The 24,923-nt window shown below is 39.8% G+C and overlaps 1 long non-coding RNA gene across 3 annotated transcripts; it reads right to left on the bottom strand.

The window, feature by feature from the left end:
- Window positions 1-1,496: 1,496 nt before the first annotated feature.
- On the bottom strand, window positions 1,497-22,788 carry LOC102012234. 3 transcript variants are annotated; one of them, XR_001234709.1, is made up of 4 exons: window positions 22,656-22,788; window positions 5,360-5,534; window positions 2,114-2,243; window positions 1,497-1,835 (listed from the first exon to the last, which is right to left on the bottom strand). It is a non-coding gene; the product is annotated as an uncharacterized LOC102012234 (long non-coding RNA). The 3 variants fall into 3 exon arrangements; XR_001234708.1 differs by having other exon boundaries at window positions 1,497-2,243; XR_001234710.1 differs by having other exon boundaries at window positions 1,497-2,243; window positions 22,663-22,788.
- Window positions 22,789-24,923: the final 2,135 nt, after the last annotated feature.

Here is a 24,923-nt window from a genome sequence, read left to right as displayed (position 1 = left end):
TACATGAAACGCCCCAGAGGGCTGAGATCATGGCCACAGTACGGTGACACCTGTGGACTCCACCCTACCCCAAGACTTCCCCACCAGCTACTTCTGCATGTAGAGCTGCACAGGCCCATTTAGGCTGAGCTTCTGACTCTCTCTTAATCATTCATTCTTTTGCAAGTGGCTCCTCTTCCCACAGTGTCACGGTTGGAGGAGGGACCTGAAAGCCAGGTGTGCATGTGAAGGCTACGTCTGCCCTTCCTGCAGGGCAGGAAATAAGTAGTGAACAGGATAGGGACATTTGCCCGGATATAGACTTCTCTATCTTTCCCCACTAAAGCTCTCTTCAGAGTCCTTGCCCCTTGCTGACCCCAGGACACGTCACCAATGTTAGCCCCCTTATCACCCACTGCCATCACTTATCTGGAGGTTTCAGGGCTTCCAACCCTGCTGCACTGGAGGCACACAGGGAGCACTTCCAACAGTGCCCTAGGGCAGCCTTGCTCTCCCCACTCCTGCCAGGAGCCTCTGGGAGTGGGTTGCAGGCGTCGGCATTATTAAAGCACCCAGGTGACTCCAGCATGCAGTTAGGGCTGAGATTTGCTGCTCCATGGAGGTGCGCGTCCACAGAGTCCTACACCCCGTGGGCCTTCCCGAGGTCTGGTCTTGCTGGTTGCCTTCATATCTCCTGCTAGATCCCCACAGTCCCTCTCCCGCTGCCCTCTCGGGTCATCCCATGTTTGCCAAAATCCCGCTATCCTTAGTGATTCAAGCATGTGACTCCTCTGCGACTGTGAATACTGCCGAGGATCACCATCTGCTGCTGGGACCTGGCATCCAAGGGTGGGGTTGGCAGCACAGGTCCCTGGGGGTATGGTGGCAGCTCCTCTTCTTGCTGCTGGCCTTCATGTGAATGTTTCCTTGTCAAGGGAAGCAGCATGTGAGTGTGTTAGAGTCGTTGAGGCTGCAGTATGAGGGCTACGACTTTCTTAGAACATGTTTGCTTACTTTGGTAAAGTGCTCACCAGATTGCAAACATCGCCTTTTAAAGCACTGTAGTTTATCACTAGACAAAACCAGGGACAACCTTCGAAGCATACTCAGAAGTAACTTTCAGAATAATAATAACTTTCAGAATAATAATAAGGCTTTACAAAACCATTCTAGTTTTCCCGTTCTATTCAAGGAATAGGGTGGGGGAAGCAAAGCTGAATCTCCAGCAGAATAACATAAACTTCAGTTAATTACCCCGAAGTGTCCCTTTCTCCAGCCTAAATACTTTCCTACCTTAGTATCACAGGCACAGAACGTCTAAGGGAAGGAGTTTCAGATTACCCATGCCATTGCACGTCAGGAAATTCTGAGCTTCTAATATAATTTGAGAGTACATATTAATTCCTCTCCTTGATGGTTACCCTGTGGATTCTCATATTTTCCCATCTCCAGTATTTGCTAATTAGGAAAGACACCATGTTTTAATGAAAATTCTTTATTTGATTAAATATACAACATTCAATTCCTGGTTTATGTAGAAAAATAAGACCATTCATTTACCACACAGGGAAAACAATCATTAAATGAATGATATTTGCTATTTTTGTCTGCTTTTTGGAGAGTAGTGATAAATAGATGCAACATATTATCTCTTGTGCCACCAGCTGATTTAGCCTGCAAGTCTTTCTCTCTGTATTGTAGTTATGCACTGAAGAGCAATGGCATCATTTTCCAGCTCACACCTGCCGGTTGTCATGGCCAGTGTCCCATTGCTTTGTGCTTTTGCTCCTTGTGCATCTGTCCTCTACTAAACCAGTAGGTCTTGACCTTGGTTACCCGTGAACAGCACTGGCGGACTAAAAAGTACAGGATTGCTAGAAATATTCACCTGCCACGGTTCATCCTGGATTGACATATCATTGCTTGTTAATACTCAATGACAATGCTATAGCATTTAGTTAGCAGAAGCACATCAATATATTAAAAAGATACATTATTTAGAAATGCACAGCATTGGGTTGTAGCCACATGAAGCACAAATATCAATGTTACCTAGTCACCGTGGAGAACAGTGCTCAGAATAAACATCTACTTTTTCCATGGGGATGTCAGAAAACAAAATTTAAACAATTACCTGAATACAGAAGCAAAAACCCATCTGTTTTCAGTCTTAGTTTTGGCTGGTTGGCTGGTTAACTGATTGATCCATTCATTCATTCAACTTTAACTCATTGGGCCTCTTTGTGCTGGCGTGGTTCTAGGCACTAGGACAAAGCAGTGAACTTCAGTGATATCTCACAGAATTCAGATTCAAATGCGGGAGACAGGTAAAAAACAAGGAAGCAGGCAGCATTCAGTTCAGGAAGCAATACATGCTGTGAGCTAAGCAGAGCAGGAAGATATTCTGGCAGGCCTAGGAAGCAAGTTCAGCCCTCATGGTTGGGAAGGGTCCCTGTAAAGGTGACCTGGGAGCTGAGATCTGAATTTCTAAGGATGGCCGACTGCAAAGGCATAGGTCCAGGGCCAGGGAAGAGCTTGACAGCTGTGCAGCAGAATAATGAAGGGTTGAATATCCCATGCAATTTACTGAATACATGTATTCACATAGTGCTGGCCACACAGTACACTACAGAGGGTATTTTCCCTGCAGAGTGGCGTGGCTGACTGAGAACTGCAGCTCGTTCTGCTGCCCGGCACCATGAGAGAGTACTGGACTGCACACCACTAGCCCAGGAAAAGATCAAAATTCAACAAAGTGTGGAATATGTTTCATTTTTGCAGGATTGTAAAGTAGGAAATCTTCAGTTGAACCGTGGCATGTAAGTCAGGACCATCTGAACAAGAATTTTCTTCTGAGTGGTGGGATGGGAGTGGAGCGTTGGGCAAAGCCGTGAATAAAACACTCTCCCCCGGATATCCACACAGCTTATGTTGTTTCTGCATTTAAAGTCTGTCCAAATGTCACTTTCCCAAAGAGGGGACTCTATCACCATCTCTCTCCATGCCCTCCTTGCCTTCTGATGGTTTCCAAGGGTCTTACACAACCACACATTATGTTAGATGTCTATTTGCTCATTTTGTATTTCTTCCTTCCTACTAGAACAGAATCCCACTAGAACAGATCCCCGGGTTGCGGATTTCACCTATTTTGTTTTTGGCTGTACTCAGTACAATGCCTGGCACATTGTAAGTGCTCAACAAATTTTTGTTGAATGAACCTGGAATAAATTCCTTTGGGTTTTCAGCATTTATCTGGGCACAAAGGACTTAAGAGAGCCCTAATGTTCCCAAGCTTTTATTTCCCAAGTACATTCATGTCCTTTCTAATCTTTCTGCCTTAATCACTTTAAATATACTGACAGGCACAATTGACCAATTAATAGTGCTTATGCTTTTGTTATATCATTTGTAATCCATGATGCTCTTTCTGTTTGCAGTGGCCTTTCAATTTTTCATGACCCAAAATGGAGGACATGCATAATGAATACAAATAGCAAATTGATTAAATGTAATGCACATTCTACTGCTTGCTGGGTTTACGCCTGTTATTAATGACAGAAATCCAGCAAATGCTCATGAAAACACCAATGACATACAACCTTTAATGCAAGATGTTGGAGCGCTAGGGGTCCTAAATTTTCCTAATTACTGAGCAACAGCAGACATTAATTTCCCAGATGACAACCTCTGTAAATAAGAACAGCAGCATGGCTTTTTTGTCCAAGTCCTTTTTGCTGAGCAAAATACCCCATCATGCAACCCACAAACTATTTGTGTGTGTTTCAAGAAAAATAAAGATACACTTGAGAGACTGCCTTATGAGCAAAGTATAAAGGACGCCACTTGTGCGAAATCAAATTTATTGTCTACTAGTAGGACTGCATGTTTTTGGAATGCTAATATACTATGGTACAGATTCCACATAGCTTCTGCTGATGTGCCAAGCATTAAAACCTCACAAAGGTGATAAAGCCGAATGAGAAAGAAGAGTCCACATTGGGTAATACGGTAAAGGAATTACATTCAAGAGCTCTGCCCGGCTGGATATCCAGTCTTGGTCTCAGGTTGCTATAGGACAGACCGGTTTGTAGTAAGAGTCTATGTGGACCATGCTTTTTTTCCACTAGCAGGAACCTTCCAAGAGGCAGGTGTTTTCTCTGGCACACTGGTAGGAATGGCAGCTGACTTACCTAGGTTGCTACTGGAAAACACAAAGCCCTTGTCTGCCAGGTCTGTGAGGAGAGGAAAGGGAGTGGCCTGGGCATTGTGGAGGCTTTATGCCTAGAAAGCACCACATTCACAGTTTACAAACTGGCTGTCCTGCTGAAGGAAGGCTGGAGGCAGGGCCTGGTGGCTGTGGGCGTGGCCCACTTCCCCAACAAACTAGACCAGGGCAGCTCTGCATAGTCACAGCTGGGCTCTAAGTGGATAGAATCCCAAACCCAGCAGAAGCACAGGGTTACAACAGTGTGCCTGCTGACTGGGGGCCTGTAGTAGTTTGAGCAAAACTTAACCCAGCCTTCGGATTCCCTCCTGCTTTTGAAAGTGTGCAGTCTTAGATTAAAAGCCCCAGAGGAGCCCCAGAGCTAGGGTTTGAGGGCACGGGGCTGACTGGAGGAGCAGGGTTCCTGGGTCGGTGAGGGGAGGGGTGGGAGAGGGAAGGGAAGGTGGCTCGACAGTAAAGGGTGTCGGATCCACAGCTGCACAGCGGGCGCTATGGCTGAATCCCACAGAGAAACGCTGGGAACCTGTGAAGCACATCTTCATGATATTTACACCTGTATACAGAACGGGTTGGTTAAAGGACCTCCAGATGTTAACTCCTAGGGACTCTCAGCTTGCCATGCTTATAGATGAGGTGGCTTCCAGGAGCCTCAGGGCAGCTACTTGGCAAAGAGGTAGTGAGTGGGGGTTGAGGCAACAGCAGAGACAGCTGTGAAAGTCAGCTGTGGGCTCAGGACTGTCTCCCACCTGTACAAAATCCACCCTGCCCCAAATGTCTGAAGCCTCTGCTGTTCACCGTGATCAAAATGTCTGATGAATGTACACAGTGTGCTAGCTGCTCCGGTGAATGCGGCTTGAAAGGGAAATGAGACTAACAAACAAAACTGTCCTTGAGAGTTTCCTACTCTCTGGAGGACGGCAAGACAGATTTCTCAGGAAATTAGGAAATAAACATGCCCTCCAACCCTACTGTCATACGTCTGTGTAAGAGAATAAAGAACTCACAACTAGATCTAAAAAAAGTCAGGCTGGGAGGAGAAATACATCCACAGACCACAGAGTGAGTGAAAGTGACAGCACTAACAGAGAGACAGGCAGAAAGGAATGAGGATTTCTTTTATTATAATTGGAAAAAATACAAAAAAATTCTTGGTACCTTTAAGCATTTTGAATCTTAAGAGGTACATATCTGTGCTGGAATGTTCTGATTGTCACATGAAGTCCAGTTGTCAGACAGGGCCTCATTTTGTACTCCAATTCATTTTTTAAAGCCAAAGAATTCTTCAGCATCTCCACTTTCGATATTTCAGTCATAAAATTCTTTTCTGTGCCTAAAAGTAAAAATCATACAAATTAGTGTTTATTTAGTGCTTACTATGCGTGAACTGTTTTGCATGCATTAGCCCACTTAGTGCAACAAAACTGTGGTTAGCTCTTAGTTCTCCCACTTTACAGAAAAGTCACTGAGGTTCAGAGATGCTGACTACTCTAAAGTCACTCAACACACAGAGTTGGTATTTGAACCTCGATCTGACTCCAAGCCCACATTTTGTACGTCTCTATGTGATCTTTCCTTCATGTGCCCTAATTACTTGCTTTAGTAATCAAATGTATTTACAAACATAAATCCTGCTTTAATCACGTGTAGCCCAAGGATGTGAAAGTCTGACATTTTACACCATAGTAAATGCAGTAACTTCTCATGAATACCATCCTAAAATAGAGCTCATTCCAGGAGCAGAGAGGCTCCGATACCCCAAGCGTGGCATCTGCTTTCTCCAGCAGCATGCCTCGGGCTTGGCAACAGCAAAGCCTTGTGGGCTTCATCTCATACCCATCTTAAAAACACCTGCTCTCTACATCTAGAGAAACTCGCTGTGGGATACAGAAAATCAATTTTGTTTGAGTCTCTTGGCTATGGGATGAGCCTGTTCAACCCCTGGACTCCATATTGAGTAAAATTATTCAACATGTAAATGGCACTGCATTCTGATTGGCTTTTCTTGTAGTTACTAGATAAAAGAACGATGTGTAGATGGAAGCACTGCTTAGAAAGCACTTGAGGAACTGCTTAGATTCACATTTATTATAGTGTGATCCTGAGCCTGAAAAGGAATTGACTTTTTTTTTCAAGGCAATCTTATAACCCCAGACCCAGAGAGGCCTCTCATTCTACTTACTATCTCTTCAGGAGGGGATAACAGGGAAAAAGCTCATGCCTGACAGTGTTAAAAGCTTACTGTTTGCTTTTCCGTGGTATTTCTATTACAGTGTAAGTATGTGGCATAAGCGCATATGCACATAAATGCTATTTGCTAAATTTAAAAGAAAGATGGTTTTCCCACTTCTAACACTTAAGGACTCATAAAAGATAACGCCTTAAGAGCCAACAAAACCCACTACTACACACAGATAAAAGAACCTCTTACATTGCTAAATATTTAGAGAACTGATCTAGAGGACCACAATAGCAGCTTACCAAAGTCTGATTAGATAAAAGGGTGAAAGTGTCCACATACACAAGGAAATAGAGAATTTTAAATAAAAACATTCAAGACTTTCATCCTTTTGTCTTGGCTTAGTCTTTCTACATACTCATGTTCAGTAATAACAGTAGCTTTGGAAGTGTCAGGCCCCAATCAGTCAGGAGGATTTGTTTAGAAATTATGACCGGTCACAATGTGCCTTTATTTAATCTCCACTTTCTCTAACCCTCATAATAAGCAATTTCTATTACCGGGGCTGCTGTGTGATGAAGTGGGGCCTGCATACCTAAGGCTCTCTCGTCAGACGCCCACAGAGCCTTCGCTGTAGGCACATGCGAGAACAGTGATGGGCCCGGTGTGGGGGAGGCAGCTGGACTTGTGCGCGGTGTGTGTCTGAGATGCCCTGTTGATGGCTGTCATGTCTCCTGATGTGACACAGGTCTGGGCTGTATTGACAATAATTCTAATGGGAAGATTTGGATTTTAGACTCCTCTTTGTTTCTGTAACCTGTCTGTTATTCCTCCTTTCCTCAAACACTTGGCCAGAAACGAATATAAGGAGAGGATATGATTTTATGCACAGAAGTCCCCCAAAGATAACACTATCCAGACTGAAATGACTAAATAAAAAAGATGTCAATATAAATTTCAAAAAGCCGTTAGCTGAATCATATATTTACAAAATATGGTCAGCCATGTACTGCTGATTAAGCTTCGGTAACATCCTCCTGATAATAAAAACCATGACATGCTAGGATGATAATGACCCGGACAGATGATGCTAAATTGAAAATTATACAAGCACTAATAATAAAGTAAATACATAAACTCAAAAAATGGAAAAGAAATGGTAAATAAAGTCTGTTTCTAACAACTTGAAAAAATTTCTGTAAGCCACAGATACCTGAAATTGGAAAATATAGCAAATAGGGATATTAAATTAGAAAGAAACTGAACAAGGTTGGAAAACATATTAATGGTGTTAAAGCGTCTTAGATAATAGCAACAAAGATAAGCATTGATTTCAAATATTACGATGGAAAAATCTTTAACATGAATTTAGCAGCAGGGAGGGTACAGCTCAGTGGCAGAATTTAAAGTTGAATCCAGGGAAACTAAAGGTTTTCACTAGAAAAAAAAGTGTTAAGGGCAAACAGTTGATGAACATGACCCAGTGGGGTAAGAAGGGAGACAGGCATCATTGCTCCAAGGGGATCCAGGAAAGGAAATCAGGAAAGTTTCTTTACCTACGTTGAATAACTGGTTCCCAAAAGGTATTCTATTAATGTATGACATATTCTGATAAAACAGAGCAGGATACTCTGAAAGGACAGACAAGATAAATGCTGAAAGATGGAGTTAAGCCTTATCTTTATTTTGTTCTGTTTCACTTTATTTTATTTTAAACTAATGCTTATATAGCACTTGCCATATATTGGGTATCATTTATAGCATTTTAGTGAAATAATCAGTTTAATCTTAACAACTCTAGAAGGAATCATTACCATGCCATTTTACAGATGGGAAAACTAAGGGTTGGAGAGGTTGAGTGATTCTCTCAAGGTCACATAGCTAGTAGGAGCTGGGGCTGCACACAGGCAATCAGATGCTACAATATCTGAACTCACTATGCTATGCTGCCTTTTTAAGCAAAGAGACATACTTTGATTTTTCTCACCCTAATATCTCAGCTTCTGAAAGGTTAAGTGAATATATGATACAATTCTACATGCTTGAGGAAGAAAAAGGTAAAGTAGAAACTGATGTTAAAATATATCCATTTCCATTATAATCATACACAGGGCCTTAAGAATCCTTTAGAGGATTAAATTGGTATTACATAAAAATAAAACAAGAGCATAGATGGATTGGAAAGATCTATTTTTCTGTTATTTCACAATAACTTTCACATTGAGATCAGATTAGAAAACTACCAGGACAAATGGCCAAGAATAAAATTCCCCTAAGTGTTACAGACCCACTTTAGCAGGAAAGTGTGTGATCGCATTCTAAAGATGGGTTTCCTGCCACAGAGGCAGGGCAAGTGCTAATGTTAACAGCTCCCAAAAAGCTGCAGCGAAAAAGAATGATGTCCTGAAATACAAGCTCCATTTCTCTAGTTAAAACCACTCTTATCTTCAGTCTTGACTCTTTATAGTTGTACCCTTACCAACAAGAAACCACCACTCACTCGTTCACTCAGCAAACATTTACAGAGAAGTCCACTCTGAGAATATAAATTTGGATAAAGAAGTACAAAGCCATAAGCTAAATTATTACTGGAGGCTCTAATATCACAAACAACATCTTTTTAAAGACAGGCAGTATGCTTCTGCCTCAATACGGTGGAAGAAGTACATGTCTTATTTTCTCCCTGAACTGAAGCTGCAGTGAAATAAGTGTAAATGCCAACTTTCTACCAAATGGAGTAACAGTCACCCCTACTACCTAAAATAATGAAAAACTGGACAAAATATATAAAACAACAGTGTTCAAGAGCCAGGCATCAGGTAACAAAAAGCGGATCCTGTAGAAGAGGGAAGGAGATGTGATGGTTACTGAGCTGCCCATCTGGGGAGAGGCTACAGGCCACAGCCAGAGATGACAAAGCCAGATGAACTCAGAGAATTCCTGGAACTGGGTAGGCAAGTCTGGCAGCCTGAGGGGGCCTAGACTGATAGTATTTACAGAGAAGAGCACTGGAAAGGAAAAAGGTCTTCAAACAAGGAAAGCTTCAGAGATCCAAAGGTGGCCCCTGGAGCCAGCCTGCTGTGGACAAAACTGTGAGCCAAAATAGACCCCTCTTCTAAGTTGTGGTGTTGGGTATTTTGTTCCAGCGAGTACTAAAAAACCCATGCACATGAGGAAACTCCTTAGGTTGGGTGGTGATCATTAACTGTGCTACATCAACTTGAGTAAGGACTGCTTAGCAGGTTAGTAAAGCACTGGGTATGTCTGAGGCTGATTGATATGTAAGCCACAAACTAAGGAGGGAAGATCCACCCCCGTGTGGGTGGCCCCAGCCAATAGGCTTGTGTCCTGGACAGAATGAAAATGGAAGGAAGGAGGAGGAGCTCTGGTCTTTGCTATTACCTTTGGACATTTGTCGCCAGTTCCTTCAGGCTCCCAGTGTACTGTTCATCTTTACATCCTTTCAATGCAGACCTTTTGACTTTCTGACACAGACTTGCACTGGACTCTGCCATGAGCTCTGAGCCATCCACATTTGAACTGTATCCTCTAGTCCTTCAGTGCACAGGCAGCCATTATGCACTTTTGCACCTCTGAATTGACAGATGGCCTTTGGGACTATTCCACTTCCAAACCTGTAAGCCTACCTAGTAAATCCTTTGTATAGTCATACATGCATTTTACATTAAATCTGTTCCTTCAGTGAAGCCTAACTGATACAGATGGAAAACCATACAAAAGGATTATAGAGCAGTGATTTTTGCTTATGAAGACCCAGCAGTCAGGTTGGAAAGCCTCAAGATTCACTGAATACACAGAAAAGTTTGCCTCAATTGTGGGGAATAATTACCCCTAAAACAAGCACTGCTTTTGTACCACCTAACAAATCTTAAAACTGAAGACAAAGTATAAAACTATTTCTAAGACACTAAACTGTGTCAGACCAAAGCTTGACAATATTTATCAAGGATATATTTATCATATGTATCTGGAATACAAAAATATCCAGAACCAACAAGGTAAATTTAACATTCAGCACATGGTCAAAAATTAGGATATAAAAAAGCAGGAAATTCAGACCCATAAGTGGACATAAATCAAGCAAAGTGGATCCCAACATTAACATCAAATTAGCAGGAAAAGATGCTAGAAAAATTACTATAACTGCATTCTGCATGCTCATAAATTCAAGTAGAAAATGGAAAGTATTTTGAAAAGGCCAAAATCAAATTACTGGATGAAACTACAATGTATAAGATAAAAATTACACTGGATAGGATGATGGGAGCTTGCAGAAAAAATTTTTAGTGAACTTGAAGACATGGCTATAGAAAGCATTCAGAATTAAGACAAAGAGAAAAAATTTTATAGAACAAGCAGAGTATTGTGAATTGTGAGATACTTCAAGTGGCCTGTACATAGGAAACTGGAGTCTCTGAAGTGGAGAAAAGGCAGAACAGAAAAAATTTCCAATTTTGACAAAATAAGACTGCAAATTCATGAAGCTCCCTGAGCCCCAAGCACAAGAAATATGAAGGAAATTACAGTAAGGTATGCTGTTGTCAACCTGCTCAAACCTAGTGATAAAAATATATCTCAAAAGCAGCTTCAGACAGAGAGGCACAGATACAGAGATGATCAAAGCTAAAGGTGACGGAAGACTTCTAGACAGAAATAATGCATATGAGAAGATAGTGGTGCAACTTAATTTTTGGTGCTGGGGATAGAACTTGGGGCCTTGTACATGCTAAAACACATGCTCCACTGCTGAGCTACAACCCTAGCACTGAAACAACTTTTTTTTTACAGTACTGATGATTGAGCCCAGGCCTTTGCACTGAGCTGCATCCCCAAGTCCCTTTCCTTTTTTGAGCTAGAGTCTCATTAAAGCTGTCCTTGAACTTGGGATCCTCTTGCCTCAGCCTCTCACAGTGTTGGGATTACAGGCATGTGTCATCATCTCTTTACTCGGAAGTAATATTTTAAAAATACTAGAAGGAAAGATCAATCAACTTTGAATTCTCAACATAGTGAAAATATTTTTTAAAAGTGAAAGGGACATAAGGACTTTTTCTTAGACATATAAAGGTTAAAAGAATTTATTATCAGAAGACTTCACTGCAAGAAATGTTGAAGAAAGTCCTTTAAACAAAAGGAAAACCATATGAGATGAAAATGAGAATCTATACAAAGGAATGAAGGGCACTGAAAATGGGTATATGCATAAGCTCTGGTTCTAATTTTAAAAATCTTTAAAACAAAATTGTCTAAACAAAAATAATAATAGAACGTGTTAAGTTTGTAACATCTTTAGAGGTTAAATGTATGACGATCATTACAAAAAAGTTGAGAGGAAAGAAACAGATATGGGGAATAGCACAAAATCAATGGAAGCTATACTGTGATAAGTTAAATATATATATACCATAAATCTTAAAATAACAGCTAAAATAAAACAGTTGCAGCTGATACATCTATGAAAGAAACAAAATGGAATAATTAAAAAAATTCTATTCATCCAAAATAAGGGTTAGAAAATAGAAAACAAAGAACAGAAAATACATGGTGCTAAAAAGCATTTAACCTTAACCTCACTGTCCATCACATTACATATAAATGGTCTAAATGCCCCAGTTAAAAGGAACAGATTATCAGATTGGATTTTTAAAAAGCAAAAACCATGTATATGTTGGCTATAAGAAACATACCTAAGCTACAATGACACAAATAGGTTAAAAGTAAAAGGATGAGCAAGGCATAGTGATACACACCTATAAACTCGTACTTTTGGAGGCCAAGCAGGAGGATTACAAGCTCAGGTGTAGCCTGGACAACTTAGTGACTTAGTGTGAATCACTCACTCAATCAATCAATCAACTGGGCCTGGGATGTAGCTCATGTGAAGGCCTAAATTCAATCCTGGAACTACCAAAAAAAGTAGTGAAAGGATACACAGAAATATATCTTTGTTAATAACCAATTAAAATAAAAATTACCAATGACAGAGGAACATCACTACACATTCTTTAAATATGAAAAAGATATCAACAGGGATATTGTGAGAAACTTTATGCAAATAAATTTGACAACTTAGATTAAATGGACAAAAATTACCAAAGGTCCCTGAAGAAGAAATAGATAATCTAATAGCTCTTTACCTTTTAAAGAAAGGAAACTGGCAATTTGAGAAATCCTCTCCACCTTCCCACACAGAAAACTCCACACTAGACTGTTTCATTGGTGAATTACACCAAATCTTTTTTTGTTTTGTACCAGGAATCAAACTCAGGCCCTTGTGCTTGCTAGGCAGTTGCTGTGCCACTGAGCTACATCCCTGGCCCTATATCAAATCTTAAGAAAGAAATAATATCAATCTTATATAATTCTTCCAGGAAATAAAAAGCAGTAAATATTTTCCAATTTATTCTATGAGGCAAGTACTGTCCTAAATATTTATATAAACAAAGATACTCTAAGTGAAGGAAACATAAATATCCTCCATGAGCTCAGAAAAATTCTAAACAAAATTTTAACAAATTGAATTCAACAATATATTAAAAAGAAGATATATTATGACCAAGAAGAGCTTATGTTAGGAATGTATCATCAGTTTAATACTCAAAAATTAAACAATGCAATGTACTATATTACTAAACTCTAAAGAAAAATCATATGGTCATCTTAATAAATATGAAAAAGGCATTTGATAAAATCTAACATAAATTCCTAATGAGAAATTCTCAAGTATGAAAATAGAAATTAAAGGGAACACCCTCTATATGATAAGGGACATCTATAAAAAACAAAGAGATAATATCATACTTGATGTTAAAAGACTGGATTTTCCCCTAATACTAGGAGCAAGACAAGGACGGCCATTGTTATCTCTTCTATTAAAAATGCACGGGTGCTCTATCCAGAGGAACAAGTTAAGTGAAAGAAATAAAAGATCAGATTGGAAAGGAAGTAAAGCTGTCTTTATTTACATATGAAATGATTGTTAATGTACAAAATCCACAGGATTATACAAAAATACTATTATAACTAATTGTGAATTTTGCAAACATTAACTGTATTTCTATATGCTAGCAATGAATAATCATACATTTAAATAAAAAAAACATACCACTTACAATAGCATCAAAAGATATGAAATATTAAGAAATTATTGGAAAGAACTGAGCTACTATCTTTTAAAACATCCAAAATACTCAGGCATAAAAGCTTGTACCTTGGGAAATTTCAGAGCCATAAAAGGAAAAAGACAATCCTGAAAGTTTCTACATGTAATGACCAGGTCACCTCCGAAGACTGGTAATCAGACTGGCATTAAACTTCTCAACAGTCCAAACATAATGAAAGAAAAGGGAGAAGCAAGAGGTGATGGTATTAGTGAAATTCTCATCTAATGCAGAAAGAAGTTGCAAGACAATGTTTAAAGGTGCAAAATACCAAATAAAAATATAAGGATATTATTTAGAAATGTGTACCTAACTACCAGAAGTCCTTGTAAATAGAATGGGTTAAAAGTAGCTGCCAATAGAGGTCTGATTGGAGGACAGAGGTAGGCTGGGGAGCAAATGCACTCATTTAAAAATCTTACTTATATTACTTGATGGTTTTTAATTATATGCATAATTTGAAAACAACTTAAAATTACAATGAGTACACGCTGACATCAGACCCCAAGGTACATTAAATAGACTCTAGGGTTACATGGCTCCACTTTTCATATGGCCATGACATCTTATTTGCATGTTACTGTGGTTAACCAGCTGTTTTCTCCTCCAAATATGCATTAATTCCACTGACTTTATTGTGCCCCCTCCTCTTTCTGATATGACTTTGATGGAACACTGCATATCTAAGAAGCAGGCTGCAGTAGAAGAGAGGCAGCTCAGCAGACTTTGTGATCTGAATAAGCAGCAATGACCTCACACCAGCAAGAACACACAGGCACCCAGATTCTGAACGATCAACCCATCTGACGTTGCTGCATGCAATCAGTTGCATTCTAGGGAGTTCTGAGGGAAGAGACAACATGATGTCAGAACTGACCAGAAAACAGATGGTGGGGAGGCAATGTCTTCAGACTCTCACTTAAACTGAAGACATTCTATTTCAGTAGGATAATCTAATCCATCGTCCATGTCAATGCCTTCCTAAGTGAGACAGGGGTGATTCCCAACATGATTTAGGTGATACAGCATTGAGTCTCACAGGAAGACAGTTATTCATCTTTCAATTCTTTCTATTCTATTTATATCCAGAAGAAACCTTAGCATATGGCCATTATGTATTTAACTCCTTTCTCTGTGATAGTTACTAAATCTCCCTTTAAGACAAGGTCTCATTCTCAGATTTCATGCTCAGAGTATTTTACTAATACATAATTGTTGTGCTTGTATTTACTTTCACTGTTACTATCTGCTTTACATATGACAAATGAAACTTTTCCACTTGTAATAGTGATAAAGGTTAAATCTGTCCTGTTAAATAAATATAATTAAAAAGTAGGTGACTTAAGAAGAATATTAAGCACACAGTAGTACAGCAGGAAAATTATTAAGGCAATAGTTTTGAATTAGCTTTTCCATTGCTGAGAAAAAGTACCTGACATACACAATCTAAGTGAGGAAGGGTTTGTTTAGACTCAGTTTTGTGGATTTTAGTCTCCAGTTAGTGGACTCCAAGGCAGAAACTCTCCATAACAGGAGGGTATGGCAGAGGAAAGCTGCTCAACTCCTGGCATCTCGGAAGCAGAGAGTAGCAGGAGAGCCTGAAGAAGAGGCCAAGGACTAGATATAGTGCTCAAGGTCACACCCCCCCAAGACCTACCCAGACAAAGCAGAAGTGTACCATATGATCTTCTAGGCATCTCTCAAGCCAATCAAATTGACAATTAAGATTGACTTTCATAATTGGTAAAGGTGGTTTCCAAATCCTTGAAGTTTGGGGGATATTATTCTAATCACAATTCTGTCCTGGCTTAACACCCTCAGACAGCTCTGGGTAGGACAATGAAATATGAAGGGAAGAGTGGCCTCATTTAGGCTGGACACTGACACCATTTCCTGGGTGAGAAAATCCGAATTTGCTCATGGCTTAATAATCTCCCAATTAAATGCAACTGTTGTGAGACAGATCCCAATTTAAAGCATACAATAAAGCCTGGAATGCAGCCTTGGGAGTTGTGGGCCCACAGTTTGTGAATAGTAGATAGCAGGTAAACTGCTGAGCCAAGTTTTTCTCTTTCCAATTATACCCTAAAAAAAGACTCACAAAGCAAAAAGCTTTTCCACGTATAATGAATGCACTCATCATCTCCGTACATAGATTCTTTCAAACTATAAGGGCCTACCCCAGGTACATACATGGAAGAAATGCTTCACACCAAAGCTGTTCTACCATCCTGAGCAGAGGTAATGTGTTTTAGTACCAGTTACTTTTCTCTTCCCAAGTAAGACTCTTCTGCAAATGTGAATGACAGACAGTAGAAGTTATCATGACAGTCTCAGCTCTAAGCCTCAAATTAACATGATTATTTTGAAAAATAACCAGTGTACAATAAGCTTACAGTGATAACTGTAGCATGTTTACAAGGAAATTTGGAAAAAGAAGAGAGAAAATCCTAGATCAAAAACAATAGAGAAAAATACCATGAATTTAAGAGACAGTCTGTTGTCTGGGAAATTGTGACATTTCCAACAGATATCAGGATCACAATGCAGTGTACACACATATTCCACACATGCATAGCTTCTGCAAATCAGTAAGACAACCAAACAGAAAATGGTCAAAGTGTTTGAATAAGCAAATCACAGGGAGGAAATATTAATAGCCAATAAACATGACAAGTAGTTGAATCTCCTTAGTAATAAGCGAAATATATATTAAAATAAAGAGATGCCATTTTGCACCTATTAAAGCAGTAGACATTTTAATGTTTGATAATATTAAGAGCTGGTGAGGAAAAAGGAACTATGTACCCTGCAGTGGTAGATATAAATGGAAACTACCAGTGTAGAGAGCAATTTGACCCTCTTAAATCATAAAACTTGCATAGTTTGTGACCCAGCAATTTCACCTGCAGGTATAAACCTAAAGAGGCACTCATGTATACAAGGAGTCACATACTATGGTGACATTTCCAATAGTAGAAAACTGGAAAAACAAATGCCCCTGAGTAGGAGAAAAGCTAAATAAACTGTATCACAGGCACACCATGAAATAATATAAAGCAATTAAAACTAATGAAGTAGATATAGATGGATTAACATGAAAAGAGCTTCAAGAAATGCTAATAAATAAAAAGCCAGTTGCAGAAAGACACACTCAGTACTATACTTGTATTGGGGGGGGTGCTTTTTGAAACAATGCTCTCTTGTTGATTAATGCTATCATTTGCATGTACTATGATTAGATGTATAAAATGTATTTCAGAGGATACAGGCTAAACAGATAATAGTTGCTGGAAAGGTAGAGGGTATTGGAATCAGGAAGGGAAATAGGAACTCATATTTGGGGAGAGGTTCAAGGTGATTTTGACTTCTTTGTAATGTTCTGTTTTCAAGGAGTCAGTATTTATGTATTATTTGAATAATTTAAATAATATAACAGGGGCTGGGGATTTAGCTCAGCGGCAAAGCGCCTGTCTGGCAAGCGCAAGGTCGTGAGTTCGGTTCCTGGTACTGAAGAAAAATCAAAAAAAAAAAAAAAAAAAAACCAAAAAAACTAAATAATATAACAAAAAGTTGAAGAGAATAACACTAATGCAGAGGAGACAGAGAAGTTAGTCTATTATCTTACTGAATTCTTGAGAACAGCCATTCTCAGGAATAGAAGGCTGCCCATATGGGGCTCCCCTCCCCTCTACAGACCAAATCCTCTGTGACTCTGCAGGGCTCCCAGGCTGCCTGGGACCATGCCTCACACCCTCACGGGATGAGAACTGCTTGAGATCTCACTCGTAGGACTCAAAGCCACAGTCTAGAAACCCCTGGTCAAAGGGACTGAAAAAAATATAGAGATGAAGTGTTACAGTTTCAATCAAGAATGCTCCCCCAAATTCTCACATGCTCAGAGGAAGGGCTTTTGGAAAGTGGTTGGATTATGGGAGCACTGCAGCTGACTTGTTAGGAGTTAAGGTCTGGTTGGAAGAGGCGGGTCACTGGGGACACGACCTGGAAAGGTGCAGCCCTTTCCTGAGTTCCTCCCTTCTTGCTCTGCTTCCTGGCTGCCATGATGTGAACAGCTTTCTTCAGTAGACCCTTCTCGCATGCTGCTTCTGCATTTGAGCCAACTGATTGTGGAGTGAAAATGTATGCCAAAATAACCTCTCTTTTAAGTTGTGGGTGTCAGGTCTTTTGTTTCAGCAGTAAAAGTGACTAAGATAGATTTTGGTACCAGAAGTGATGTCATTGCTGTGACTACCAGACCATGTGGTTTCAAAGCTCTTGAAACTCGTTGACTGGAGGAGATGTCAGCTAGAGAAGCAACTCTAGAATACCATAAGTTGACCTTGATGGGAGATTCTTTTTTTTTTTTTTTGGTTTTGGTTTTTTTTTTTGGTACTGGGAATTGAACTTACGACCTTGCGCTTGCCAGGCAGGCACTATGCCGCTGAGCTGAATCCCCAGCCCCCGATGCGAGATTCTGATTGCAGCTTGGAAGATAAGAATGCTGACAATAAGACAGACAGAAAAGACCAGGCTCAAGAAGTTTCAATTAGGAAAAAGAACTCCATTAGCAGCTGGATCAGAGATCACATGTGTCATGCACAGGTAGAAAATTGGTACACCTTCTGCTCATTCTGAGACTTTGTGGGAGTCTGAGACTAAGGGTGGTGGGCCAGTTAATCTGAGAGAGGATATTTCACAGCAGTCCAAAGCTCAGGCTGTGGCATGGGTACTACTGGTGGCTTTTAGTCAGATCTATACTGAAAACTACCAAAAAGCCTATTTGAAAAGTTCTCAGTTTCCTAGAAAGGAAATGCCTACATATTGGAGCAGAGGAGAATCTGGGTGCTAAAAAATTAGCATTAACAAGAGGCTAAATATTTAGCATTAGGACAACAGGAAAGATGTCTTAAAAGCATATCAGACCACATTGATCACAGGCTCAAGAGTACAAAGCTGTAAAGCTTTCATTTGAGAAGAGAGCCCCAGGGCACCTTGGGCAATGGCCACCTAGGAAATTGTTTTCCTGGGATTGTCTTCACAGTTTTCTCATTTGGGCACTCAGAAGACTCTGTATCCATGATCCAAAGGGGGCTAGCTACTGCTTGAGTTAGTGGCAGATCCTGGTGTCATCTGCATGACGATCATTTTACAGGCAGAATGCAAGAGGTCAAGAAGGTTTTCACCCAGACTTCAGAAGAAAGTATGGGAGGGTAGGTCCACATGAAGTGGTGAGGGTAAAGCAAGAAGTACAGTGGAGATCCTAGGAAGTTGGAGAAGCCAGAAATATAGAATATCTGAGTAAAGCAGTGGGTAGTGAGTGAAGCCACCCCAAGAGAGAGGCCATGAGGGCTGCAACCAACAATGCTATGGGGTAGGGCTGTCCAAGCCCTTTGGGGTTCACATCTTCCCACCACCTGCCGCAAGTGCTAGACACAGAAGGAGAGGATTTAGTCTTTGTCCTGCTGGGTGGACATGGACAGATAGGACTTAATGTTTGTCCTGCTGGGTTTGGTTCCTATGTCCTTCTACCCACCTATTTCCCTCTTTGGAAAGGAATGTTTATTCTATGCTACTGCATGTTGGCAGTGCTTAATTTTCTTTTTACAGGGGCTCATAGCTAAGAATTTGTCTGGAGTCTCAGAGGAGATTTTGAACCTGGAAATTTCAGCAATGTCAGAACTGTTAAAAAGCTGGTGTATTTTAGAGATGGACTAAATGCATTTTGCATAAAGAGATGCACATGAGTCTTTTGGGGGCCAGAGGTAGAATACTAAAATTTATATGTAGAGTGTCCCCTCCCCAAATTCCCATCTGTTCTGAGGAAGGGAAGGTGATGGGATTATGGGGGCGCTGTCACTAACTTGGTGTTAGGGAGTGGAGTCTGGTTGGAAGAGGTGGTTACTGGGGGCATGACTTAGAAGGGGCTCTCTCTCGCCCAGCTCCGCCCTTCTCTCCTGCTTCCTGGTTGCCACCATGCGAGTAGGTTTCCTCAGCAGCCCCTTCCATCACAGCATTTCTGCACTTGAGCAAGCTGACCACATACTGAAAACAGGAGCCAAAATAAACCTCTCTTCCTTTAAACTGTGAGTATGAGGTATTTTGTCCCAGCAGTGAGAAAGTGACTAAGGCACACCATGTAAGGAAAGCTTCCTTTGCTTCTTCAGTAAATTGTTCCATCCAAATACAGCATTCCAGCAGCCAAAATAAAGTCCTCTAATGTGCTGTCATGGTAATAATATTGTAAAACAATAAAAATTGCAATAACATTCCAGTTTAAAGTAGAATTATGAAATCTGTGTGCTTCCTTAAGAGCCACAACTTGGTAAAATGCTCAGCTATTAGAAAGGAGATTCTCCTCCTAAATGGCTCAAAATTCATGTCCTTTTTAATTGCCCAGAATTCACGTCACTTGTGTGAAAAAAGCTATAAACACACACAATCATAAAAACACACTTAGACATCCTGAACAAAATCGATGCCATATTATTTTAGTTTATTATTCCTTGTAGAGTTCACACTAGTCTTCCTACTTTGATATTTATTTACACCAAAGAAATGAAAGAACATAAATGCCACACTTGGGACAACACTAATGCTAGAATTGAGTAGAATACATATAGCATCTGCCTTAATTTAAAAAAACTAAAGCAGTCTTTATGAACCAACCTCAGGTAATATAGGACAGAGCTGAAGGTCACTGTTTTATTCATTTAAAAAGGCACTGATAAGGATTAAAAAGAAGGTTCCTGAGATTTGAAGAACTGTTAGCTTCAGTAAATGGCTTCTTCCTTCTTAACAAGGAGGAGGGGGAAGGATGATAAACAGTGTAAGAAAGAACCCACTTTCCACCCCCACCCAGCTTTGTTATTCTCCTCTCTTTGGAACCTCTAAGCTCTTTATTCAAGAGGTCCTCTGCTATTCACAATTTTGCTGCTCTTATGAAAAATTAATGATTGCTTTCTCTTCAACAGAAAATCGCCTTATTTTGCAGAAGATTAACAAAGAGAAGTCAGTGCAGAAGTGAGTCTCTCAGCGGGAGAAGCTTCTCTCACACCAACCCGTTTATGGTGAGGGGAAGGGAGCCCATTAGTTCAAGGACAGCAAGTAAATAGATGGTGTGCAGTCTGGCACAGGTGGCAGAACAAGGACTACATCCTACACAAAAGGGCTGTGCCAACAAAAGCAGCCTGCTCCCAACAGCAGACTGACCCCCATGCTCTGCTCACTGAATCCTTTATGCCAACACTGGGTGCCATGCTGGGATTGCAAGCTATTGTTTGCAGGCAGGTTTTTTGCTGGGGGTTAACAGGTGAGAGCGGTTATATGCACTCACATGGAAAAAATAGGATGCTTTTAGTTCAGCCACCAATGCTCAGCAAACACTTCTGGAAACATCACAGCCCCTACTGCATCCTTCTTCAATGGAGGAGCTGAGGTATAGGGGAAGTGTGCTTGTTCTGAAATGATTTACCAAGGTAAGGAGAGAGGATGGAGTTGCTAAAATTAAATAATTTGGTTCAGGTCCTATCATATGTATATGTTGGTGTTCACTTTAATATCCAGTTAGTGTCACTGAAGTAATTTCTGGTGAAATTCCACTTTCATTATTTAAAAGCCTACATTCTTTTACCAATTTACATGCTAACTTCACTCAATCTTTCATGACTGCATCTCCCTTAAGGGTAAAGAAACTGAAGCAGTTGAAAGGTATGTCAATTATTGTCCAGTTACTTGGGGAGGGATGTTGGATCTGAAATGTGGCTCTTCCTACTCAGACCCCAGCCCTTGATGGTGAGCTATAGAAAAGCATCCTTGTACATAAATGCAGGCAGGCAGCCAGCCAGGGCCTCTGGCAAGACAAATTCTCTCTCACCACTTAGAATGGCTACTATAGAAAGACAAGAGATAACAAGTGTTGGTGAGGGTATAGAAAGGGGACCTTCATGCACTGTGGGTGGGGATGTAAACTGGTATAGCCATTATGGAAAACAGTATGGAAGTGCCTTAGAAAACTAAAAGTAGAACTATGATGTGACCAAGCAGCCCCACTTCTGGGTACACATCCAAAGGAACTGAAATCGATACGCTAGAGACAGCTGCACTCTTATGTTCATTGCAGCGCTATCTCTAAAAGCCAAGATGTGGAAGCAACCTGTGCCCAGAGCAGATGAATGGGTAAAGGAAATGTGGTACAGCAAGCGTATTTGCTTTCATAAAGGGGGAAATCCTGTCAATTGCAGCAGCATGTATGCGCCTAGAGGATATTTGGTGAAATAAGCCAGGCACAGAAGACAAATACCACATGATCTTACTCATACGTGGAATCTAAAAATGTTGAACTTAGAAGTAGAGTGTAGAATGGCTGTCAATAAAGGCTGGGGATGTGGACAGAAGAGGAAAAGGGAAATACTGCTCAAAGGATACAAGACTTGTTAGGAGGAATAGCTTAGTGCTCTACTGCACAGAAGGGTGACGGAAATAATAATGGATTGTATATTTAAAAATCAATAAAAGATTACATGGTAAATGTTTTTTACCCTATAAAGTAGTAAGTGTGTGAGGTGAGGGATTTGTAAATCAGTGTGATTTAATCACCCGCACAATGTGAATACATATCAAAACATCATGTTGTCAACTAACACAAAGGATGAAGGGACCACCAGCTGGATGCTAACCACACAGTGACAAGTGGATTCTACCAATACCCCTCCTTGGCCTTCACAGAGCCCAGACTCATGGGTGCAGGAGACAGATAACAATACAGTCACACTTGGGAAGGGCCAGGCTATTTGAGATGCATATATCTTTTGTGAGGCGTTTTGTTTGCTTTCAAACTGCTTTTTAAGTATTTGGAGTAAGCAAGCACTGAGCTTCGGTGGTTTAAATTGTGTAATGGAGAATCTATAAAAGACAGTTTGGTATTGATCAGGGGCTCAGCAGTGTTACTATTTGTTTTTCTGAATCACTAATGGCATATGAAATGACAATTAGAGAACTCAGCTGCTCTTTAATGTGAACGTCTTTTTCAGAGAGCACTAAATCTACAACGTTTCCTTTCATTTATAATCATCTTAAGACATGTAAGGGATAATACCAGCAACCTCCATAGTGTGCTTTTTCCGAGCTGTGCACTGCTTTAGAGCCTTCTGATGAGTGAGGACTCATTTCATCTTCTCAGCAATCCCATGAGGCTTGCTCCAGTATCATCCCACTTGATAGCTGAGGACACTGAGAAACAAGGAGTTAAAGTGGCTTGCCTACTGTTTCTGCTAGGCAGGTGGGAGAGCCAGGACTCAAAGCTGGTAAACAGGCTTCAGTCTGCTGTGATTTCCATCTGAAGAGAGATGTTATTTAAAATCATTTTTAAACATATGAAATTCATTTTCAGCATAATTTTAGATAGCATATCCCAATAACTAAAAAAGTCCAGGAAAAAGAGCCATGAATAAACACTTCCAAAGAGCAAGAAATAAAAAACAGAATCAATTCTTGCTTTAAAATCTATTACAAGGCTTTTACCACTGTCAACATTTTATTATTAGATATTAAAAAATCATTACCACCACAGCAAAACATTTCATAATGACATAAAAATAAACTCTGTTCCTTAAGGAAAATGCTACAAGTAGGCACAAGAGAATTTTTTTTAGATGTGGCAATCAACCAACAAATCAGAAAGCCATACATTTGTTTCATCTCCTCTTCTACAATGTAATACATGAATACTTAGTAAGACTTGAAGGCACAATTAAAGTCTAAAACTTAAAACTTCTGCATGACAAATTAAGTCATAAGAAGGTTAAAAGACAAGCTGTAGACCAGGAGTAAATATCTGCAGCATTCCAAGTAAGAAAGATTACTCACCAGACATTGCAAAGAACTCCTACAAATCAATAAGATAAACAATTGAATAGCAAAATCGTATTTTAGAATGTCACAAAAAGGAAATTCAAGTGGCTAGTAAACATGGCAGGATGTGAAACCTCATTTATAATTAGGGGAATACAAACTGAAATCACAGTAAGGTAGTTATTTCAGATGGGCAAAGCTTTAAAGTTGGCATCAGATGTTGGTATAAGAGTGAGAGATGAATGTTTTCACACACTGCCAGGGGAGTTCAAATGGCACAACTGATTGGAGTTGTTTTCAAAGTACCTAGTGATATGGAAATGATCAGCTTCTGTGATCTTAAAATTATCTGCCCAGAGAAACTTGCACAGATTCACAGGGGATATGTACAAGGATATTTATTGCCATGTGATCTGAAATAATGAAAACCATAACCTAAATACTCATCAGCCAAAGAATGGATAACTAAACTGTGCTATGTTCACATGATATAACAGAGTTCAAAAACAATGAGAAGTGCAAAGTGTTACAGAACAAAATACATTGTAAATCATTTATATAAAGGTTAAAAATACTTCACACAAAAAATCACGTTTTATATGCATCTGAGAGTAAAAGTATATACAAAATGGCCTGAAAGGATACACACCAACTTGAGAACATTGTTGCTTTCGAGAAGGGAAAAGATTGTTTGGAAGGACAGATAAAGAAAAGGTATATCAATAATATTTTTTTTAAAGGTAGAATTCATGCTAGGGTTAACCTTGATTGTCAACTTGGATTGAGAAATGCATGGGAAATTAGTCAAACTCACTTGTGGATATGTCTGTGCAGTTGTTTCTAGAGGCATGGTATGTGGGACACAAAGTGAGGAGAAACCCACTTTGGATGTGGGTGGCACCACCCAATAGGCTAGGTGTTTGGATAGAACAACACTGAAGAAGGAAGAAATTGGCAGTGTAGTCTCAATCTGTGTCTTCACTATGATGAGGTGAGAAGCTTCCCTCTGCTACGTCCTTTTCCCTTTTTCATGTTCTGCTGCACCTCAGGCCCGAAGAAACAGAGCCAGACCATGGACTGAAACTTCTGAAACCAAGAGCTAAAATAAATCTTTTCTCCTCGAAACTGATTTTCTCAGGTATTTTTCACAGTGACAGAAAGCTAACACAATTCATGTATCACTTGCATAATTAAAATAATATTGTATACACAGAAGAAGGACACACATTTTTCATATATTTTATATATTTAAAATGTTTGCTTGGATATATTTGCATATGTAAATATATTAATATATATTTACATATATTTTTCACAAGGAAAAATGTGCCAGTGATTAAGTCCAGATGGTAAAATTTATCTGACTGGTCTTTTCCCATCTTTTTAAAAAAATTGGTTTATATATTTTTCAATTTTTTAAAATATAATTTAAACATCAATAGAAGTAAAACTTGCAATTTTCAACTGAACCAGCAATGTCACGCTCTACCTTTTGCGAGTAATTTTATTTTTC

The sequence above is a fragment of the Chinchilla lanigera genome, unplaced genomic scaffold, assembly GCF_000276665.1.
Source record: "Chinchilla lanigera isolate Chin_1 unplaced genomic scaffold, ChiLan1.0 scaffold00032, whole genome shotgun sequence".
Classification (NCBI taxonomy): domain Eukaryota; kingdom Metazoa; phylum Chordata; class Mammalia; order Rodentia; family Chinchillidae; genus Chinchilla; species Chinchilla lanigera.
Note: the sequence above shows the minus strand (reverse complement) of the source record. Positions and strands in the feature narration are given on the sequence as shown.